Raw genomic sequence first — 8,575 nt, 5'->3', positions numbered from 1 at the left:
AATGAGACACTTGAAGTAGTAATGGAGTTTTGCTATTTGGGGAGCAAAATAACTGATGATGGTCGAAATAGAGAAGATATAAAATGTAGACTGGCAATGGCAAGGAAAGTGTTTCTGAAGAAGAGAAATTTGTTAACATCGAGTATTGATTTAAGTGTCAGGAAGTCGTTTTTTAAAGTATTTGTATGGTGTGTAAACATGTATGGAATGAAACATGGACGATAAATAATTTGGGCAAGAAGAGAATAGAAGCTTTATGTGGTGCTACAGAAGAATGCTGAACATTAGATGGATAGATCACATAACTAATGAGTAGGTATTGAATAGAATTGTCGAGAAGAGGAGTTTGTGGCACAACTTGACTAGAAGAACGGATCGGTTGGTGGGACATGTTCTGAGGTATCAAGGGATCATCATTTTAGTATTGGAGGGCATCGTGGAGGGTAAAAATCGCAGAGGGAGACCAAGAGATGAATACACTAAGCAGATTCAGAAGGATGTAGGTTGCAGTAAGTACTGGGAGATGAAGAAACGTGCACAGGGTAGAGTAGCATGGAAAGCTGCATCACACCAGTCTCAGTACTGAAGACCACAACAACAACAGCAACATGTAACCGCATCTTACCTCCTTCCCTTTTTAAATTATCTATTCTATCTGCCCTAATAAGAGATCTAACATTTCATGCTCCGACTCGTGGAACACCGGTGTTGTCTCTCCTTATCTCAACGTCCCCCTTAGTAGTGCCCACATTCTATTAGTAATCCTATCGTACAGAAGCTTTGCCGCCTTACAAACTGAGCGAGGGAAAAATGAGGTCTGTAATAATTCCTGTTTCAATAAAGAGCTCCACGACACGAGGCTTTGAATAAGGAGTAAAGGATTCTTTCGAAGTCTTTTTTTGCAGTAAAAGGAATCCATAGAAACATTACTAGTTCCCAGCAAAAACACTGAAGAATGAACGCATCACTGAAGAAAGGCATAACTTCTCATCCTATGGAAATAAACTTTTTTCTAAAACATTGTCAGGGGCTAGTGGCCTCCACAAGAGAAAAGTAGCGAAGGAATGAGGGTACTGAAAAGGCTGTCGATACGATCTGATTGTAAACTTACAGCTATGCATAGCTTGGGATGGATATGTCCATGAAATATGTCTGGGTTTATTTTCTGAAGATGAACTTCTATCTGAGCCTTAAGTTCGTCTTCACTGTGGAGATGACCTGTAATGCGACAACCAAACGTTTCTCTGCCAGTCTGGCTGGAATTTTAATACTTCATTTTATATTTGTTTTGTTTCCGTATATTTTTCTGTTAGCAAATGGCAGCAGATTTTCTCTTATTAATGAACACTACTACTTTTGTACTAAAATGAGTCAAGTGACATTAGGTTAATCTCTTACAGTGTTATAACAACATATGACCTGATGGAGTTTTTAATTTTTTTACATCTACAAAGAGTTTGTTGTGCATGGGCTTTATTTAGTACATCTAGTACGCCTCAGAATTTCAAGAAGGCCCACGTGATTACTAAATCTTAATTATTGACCCAAGTAAAGTGTATGAAATTCATAATTGTCCTAAGACAGTAATTAATAAATTGACAGAGTAGCACCATACATCTTCACTTATTCACTGGATACGTTCAGTCTCTGTCTTCCCCTCCAGTTTTTATCCTCTACCGTTCCCTATACCATGGAGTTTATTCCCTGATATCTCAACACATGTTTCATCACCCTCTCCTTGTTCCTGTCAGCGTCTTCCTATATTCTGTTCTTTTCTGTAGCGATTCTATGGAAAACCTACTCTATCCCTTTCAGTCCACCTAATTTTCGACGCTCTTCTGTAGCACCACATCTCAAACACTTCGACTGTCTTCTGCTCCGGTTTTCCCACCGTCTGTGCTTCCGTGCCATATGATGCTTTGCTCCAAACGTACATTCTCACAAATTTCATCCTCAAATTAGCGTTCAAAATGGTTCCAATGGCTCTGAGCACTATGGGACTTAACATCCCAGGTCATCAGTTCCCTAGAACTTAGAACTACTTAATCCTAACTAACCTAAGGACATCACACACATCCATGCCCCAGGCAGGATTCGAACCTGCGACCCTAGCGGTCTCGCGGTTCCAGACTGTAGCGCCAAGAACCGCCTGGTCACTCCAGCCGGCTCAAATTAAGGCATATGTTTCATACCAGTAGACTTTCTCCGCCCAGGAATGTTGTCTTTACCTGCGCTAGTCTGCTTATTAAGTGCTACTTGCCCCGACGGCATGGGTTATTGGCCTCTACGGTCGCAGAATTCCCCAGCTTCGTCTGCCTCGTTAACGCCATGTTTCACGTTAAGTTTCTCGTTATTCTCATTCTGCTACTTGTCACTACTTTTGCCTTTTCAGGTTTACTCTCAGTACACGGCCCATACTCATCACACTGCTCATTCCATTCAACACGTCCTGTAATGCTGCTTCACTTTCACTGTGGATAGCAGTGTCATTAACTAACCTTACCATTCACATCATTTACCATAAAGTTGAGAGCAAATACATAATGTTTCTTTTACGAGGTGCGACAATATAGTAATGAGACTGATTTTCTTTGCAAGATGTGGCAACCCTGCAGCTTTGCGTAGGCACAATATCTTTGACCTTGGTCCATAAGCTGCTTCTACTCCAAGTGGCACAACGATGCAACTGCTCAGTCGTCAGTTGTGCTGTAATAAGTTACCACGTGTTTGTGTCTCTCGTCACGGAAATGGAGCCGCATAATATTGAGCAGCGGTATGCCATTTCTTTTTGCATTAAAGTGGGTGAAAACGAGACGGCAACTTACAGTAAGTTTCAGAAGGCTTTTGGAGAGGAGGTTATGTCAAGAGCTTAAGTTTTTCATTGGCATAAACTGTTTAGTGAAGGCAGAACGAATGTTGAAGATGAAGACCGCAGTGGACGACCATCAACCTCATGGACAGATGTCAACTTGGCCAGGGTTCATGAACTCGTATGATTTGATCGAAGATTATCCATGAAAATAAGAACCTTCAACATCGCAGCGCATCAACAATCGTTGGTTAATATATTAAAAAACTAAAAACCCGCCTCGATTGCGAAAAATGCACCTAGTTGGTCAAGTTGTTCATTTTCTTTCTTTTTGTCCTCATTTTCCCTTTACGATGAAAGTGATTTTAGCCTGTTGAACACCTCACGTTTTATCCCTATATCTTTATTGCTACGACGTCTTTAGATTACGTCCCCTCAGCCCCCCCCCCCCCCCCCCCCCAGGCTAACTACTGGCTTTAGGTATAGTTTTTAGAGTTCCTCCCCTGTTGTCATAGGTAGCTTCATATATGTTTCTTTCCTAGCATAAGCAACCGTGTGCCGTTATTTTTAGGTTTCATCTCCTATTTAGCTCGTCACTTATTCTTTCCATTCCATTTTTTGGTATACGTTGATCCATGATTGGGAATACATGGGCTATTTAGCCCCGACCCATGATGTATAAACTTTCTCCTATTCGTATGTGCATGCGCATTCAAGTAACTTCCCCTGTCTTGCGCATGTGCATAGGTAGCGGGTCGGGCCTGTAAGTGAGCGACCATTTGTAGCTGCAGTTTATGGCGGGTCATTACCCATCAAACATAGGCCGGTGTGAGGTGGAGCGTACACTATTAAGTTAAGTAGTGGTTTTGACTTTGTACGTATGTACTGTTTGTGTTTTCCTTTCCTTTTTCGTTTATAAATGTATAGCTATGGTGTTCTTTTAATCATTGACAAAGGTCTTCTTAGGCACTTGTGGGTTCTATTGTTGCTCTGAAGAAGGTGTAGTTATCTACGCCGAAACTTGGGTTAACACTAGGTGCTTTTTTCGCAATCGAGGTGGGTTTTTATATTTTTAATATATTAATCCATGAAAATGATTGCAGAAGAACTAAACATCAATCGAGAAACGGTTTTTCTAATAATAATTGGATTTGGCATCATGATAATGCGCCATCCCATACTGCTCTGTCAGTACAGCAGTTTTTAACCTCAAAACAAATTTCAGAAAAATAGCTAACCCAGTCACCTTATTCACCAGATATCACTCTGTGCAACGTTTTTCTATTTCCAAGAGTCAAAAAGACGGTCAAGGGACACCATTTTCAAACAACACAAGATGTCCAAAAAGCTGTGACGAGGGTCTTGCAAGATATTACAGAAGATGAGTTTCAGAAATATTACCATCAATGGCAGAAGCGCTGGAAACAGTATGTGCAATCAGAAGGGAGCTACTTTGAAGGAGACAACACTAAACTTGACTAAAACGGTAAGCAACAATTTTTTTCATGTCAGTTTCATTACTTTATTGTCGCACCTCGTATTTCTGTCAGTGCTCTTTCTGTGTGTAGACTGAACGGCGCAGACGGAAGACTGTATTCCTCTCGTACACCCTTTTCAACCCGAACGCTTAGTTCTTGGTTTCTCCTATCTCACTGTACTATCTTGATTCTTGTACATGTTATGTACTACCCGTCTTTTTCTATAGATGAGTACTATTTCTCTCAAAATTTTAACATTTTGCACCACATTACATTGATGAATGCTTTTTCTAGGACGACAGGTCCTGTGAGAGTGTCTTGATTTCTCGTCGTGTTGCTTCCACTATCAAGCACAATGTCAGACCTGACTGTCTGTCACCTTTATCTTTCCTAAAGCCAAACTAATCGTCATCTAAGATATCCTCAATTTTCTTTTGCTTGACCTGAATTTGAGACACTACCTTGTTTATAATTATCAATAATATTGTTGACGAGACGACCAAGCCGCTGTGGCTACACCGGTTCCCGTGAAATCACGGAAGTTAAGCGCTGTCGGGTGTGGTCGGCCCTTGGATGGGTGACCATCCAGGCCGACATGCGCTGTTGCCATCTTTCGGGGTGCACTCAGCCTCGTGATGCCAATTGAGGAGCTATTCGATCGAATAGTAGCGGCTTCGGTCAAGAATACCATCAGAACGACCAGGAGAGCGGTGTGCTGACCCCACGCCTCTCCTATCCGCATCCTCTACTGAGGATGACACGGCGGTCGAATGGTCCCGGTAGAAGACGGAGTGCTTTTTTTATTATTGACGAGAGAGATAAAAATTCGCTAATATCGGGTAACAGCAAATGTAGTTTAACATTTACACAGAACGTTGGTGTTCTGCAGCCACAGGTTTTCTGTCTCCAGAAAAACCTACGAGATGAAAGATCGGTAGCTGCACTGACGCCTCATTCAGCTTTCACCACGCGTCCGCTGTTCGAGATACAGTGAGCGCTGAGGTGCGTCCGCTGGTCCCCGCGGACAGCCCCCGTCCCTCGGGGCAGTCGGACACGTATTCACGGGCGGCGCCAGATTGCCACGGCTCCGGCGCTGTTTGCAAGTTAAATTACTACTTCTCCAGGCCGCAATAAAGCCATTAACATTTCCCCCAGCCGTGGGCACTCCGCGCGGCTCTCGGCAGATGGCCGCTTTCCGTGGAAGCGCCAACTCGACCCCTAAATGAGCGCAGCCTTCACCCCTACCACCCCTCCCCCTTCTGCATCGCACCTTTGGAATTACAATCAAACGCCCGACGGAGTTAGTTTTAATTCCCGCCTCGGGAAAGAACCACTCGATTGTCGCTCTTAGGCGCTTGCGTTGTTCCCTCCGTCCAGATAGTTTTTGTTAATGCCCAGACAGTGTTTTCGAATAGAATATTATTGCGGCACAGTTTTCATACAGTTTGAATGTCATACGTAAGCTTCACACTTGAACGTAATGTACAGAGGGAGGAAAGTTTTAATATTCAACCAGCCTGCGGCTTTCTGAAAAGTGAAAGCGACAGAAGGTACAGTTTGCTGCTACCGAATCAATTGCTGAGAGAGCATTAAAGATTTAAATCAGTTAATTGTGTCCATCATGATGGCTACAGCTGACGATGACGTAGAGCGTACTACAGACGATAACTCACATGCAAGGGAGGTGGCAGGTATATTAACGTCTTCCTCTTTTTATTTTCTGCTTCAAATCATCAAGCTTTCTACTGGTTTGATACAATATTTTCCTCCTTGTGCTAATGGTTCCATATCTACATCACTGCTACACATGACATCCTCTGCTATCTGTTTAGCATATTCAAATCTCTGACAGTCTCTTTTATTTTAGCCCCATACTTGTAGATATAGAGCCGTCAGTAGGCTATACAGAAATTCTTTCTCGTTTTATTATTTGTTTTAGTCATTTTAATAATGTATGTCATTATACTCAAATATTAAACTTGAATGTATCTGAACATATTGTGAGCGTGTGGGTGCTATTCTGTCCTTCTGCGCAACGGATTAATCTGAGATGTTCCCTTTACCCTGTGGCTCCTCCAAGATGCAATTTCCACCTCCACACTACTACAGAAGTCAGACAGACGCTCCTAACGTTCTAAAGAGAAATGCCTGTAAAACTTTCAGCAATAAATATCTTCTGGAGTCGTCCACTGTAAGGAAATGACACAAAAATTCACAAAATTTCTTACGTAATTAGTGGGATACTGGGTACTGGGGTAGTGCTTGTTAGTGTAAGTAAAACGTGAAACTAACGAAAATTATTATTTATTTTGCAAAAATTCTGAGAAATCACAATGGCACTTTTAGTTATGAACTGAACAAGTTATTTCCGGGTTCTTTTCGGAATGTGAAGTTACCTCTTAAGCATAGGATTCGCTAATGAAATTTCTATACAAAGTTTAAGATTGTTATTAACTTGGCAGAATGACTGAGAGCCGCACCTACTCAACTTAAATTATTATCCGTTACAATGTTGCTAGGTACGGTCTGGGCTGTTACGTGTGAAATGCAGTGAAGGAGGAAATATGGGTTTCACAAGAGCTGTCGTGCACAGTACTGTAAGCTGTGACGACTGCTGTCTGCGCCGCTCGCTGCTGACAGATAAGATAACTCTCATTCTATCTGGATTGACCTATGCCAATCAAACCCTCCCTACACCTTGATGAAGTCAAGGAATCCAATTCGCCTCTAGTCTAACTATTGGCGTGGTACACCAGTCAGATAACCAGTCCACTGCGGTGCCACTCAAAAATTCGCTCGCAGGCGTTTAACTATAACTCTGCCCGTTCACACCGCACAATAAGTGTGGTGGCCAACACAGTGAACAACCCTTAATCGCAAGGACTCAATATAGAATCGCACTCCAATTCACTCTCGACAGTGGTGCTCTTCCAGTAAAGTACTGAGGAGAGACTTGTTCCTCGCTCTTTGAGTACACGTACGAGCGCACACGCTCTCGTTACGTGTTCTCACTGGAAGAGCGCCAACGGAACGACCCCTCTCCACACCAGACGTGAAGGGGTATATTTTTCGGCCTCTTCCATTACTCCTTCAGCTGAAGGCGTCAGGAATATCGTCTGTCAATCAGAATTGCTCTTCTAAAACGGGAGAATGACGTTTGGTTTAATGCGACCAATCCGGAAATCTGTAGCATCGGCATTTGGCGTTTGCTGTCTCCCTGTGAAAACCTCTGAAACTGCGTGCTATGTTTTTAAAGAATGCGTAGGCTGGGCACTCCCACACAATGTAGTGGAATTTGCTTTTAAGCCGAACACGGGGTCGTTCTCCACTTTCACTCGGGCAAATGCTGTCCGCTCCACGGGCGGTCGAGGTTGACTCGTCCTCTGAAGGGACTGGCCTCCCGGCATGCAGTCTGCCTCTCTTGAGTTAAAAGCTCCTGTGACCGTCGTGTCTGGAATTTATGTGTGTACACCAGCCTTGGGTATCTCAACCCCGGTGCGCACTTGTTATTTGCATATTGTTTAAATGAATTCATACAACATTGACTTTATCTTATCGAGTTTGGGTTCGAATGAAGCGTCTTGATGTGCGGAATATGATTGTGAGGGCGGAATATGTAAGCAATGAAGGTCAGGAGACCATGATGTCTTACAATATAAATCCCAATATCTTGTAGTGCAAGCATTTTAGTGGAGTGGTGTTTGTAATGGTGGTTGGGCGAACATGGACATACTTCAAGTATCTTTTATTAACAACCATATATCATAATAAGGAAGTGCATACTATTGTAACCATTGTGCTTGATCACAAAAATATCTTCAAATTGTTAATACAGAAATAAACAATATTCCACCTGCATACAGATGTAGTAAATATTCTTGCTTGAAATGGGCACAGTAATATAACATTAGAAAGAACATATTACAGTAATTCCAAATATTACTCGGGCAATAGTCTAACTCAATCTAGACGACTTTACAACTGGAAACAAACAAAAGAAAACCTGTATCAGACGGTAACAATTTTACAAATGGGCACATGGAATCACACTGAATAACTGAGACGAGCAACTGAAATATCTACCCTATGTTACTGTTGACATCTACAGCCCATCAACCACACACACTACTAGATAGAAAAAGAAATGCAGTGCTACACAGAATAACTTACGAGTATTGTACAGCGGTGAAATTGCACCCTTTTTGTGAGTATTATGGTCAAAATACAGTAATATACACTGAAGCGCCAAAGAAACTGATATAGGCGTGTGTATTCAAATACAGAGATA

This window comes from Schistocerca piceifrons, chromosome 6 (assembly GCF_021461385.2).
Source record: "Schistocerca piceifrons isolate TAMUIC-IGC-003096 chromosome 6, iqSchPice1.1, whole genome shotgun sequence".
Classification (NCBI taxonomy): domain Eukaryota; kingdom Metazoa; phylum Arthropoda; class Insecta; order Orthoptera; family Acrididae; genus Schistocerca; species Schistocerca piceifrons.
Note: the sequence above shows the minus strand (reverse complement) of the source record.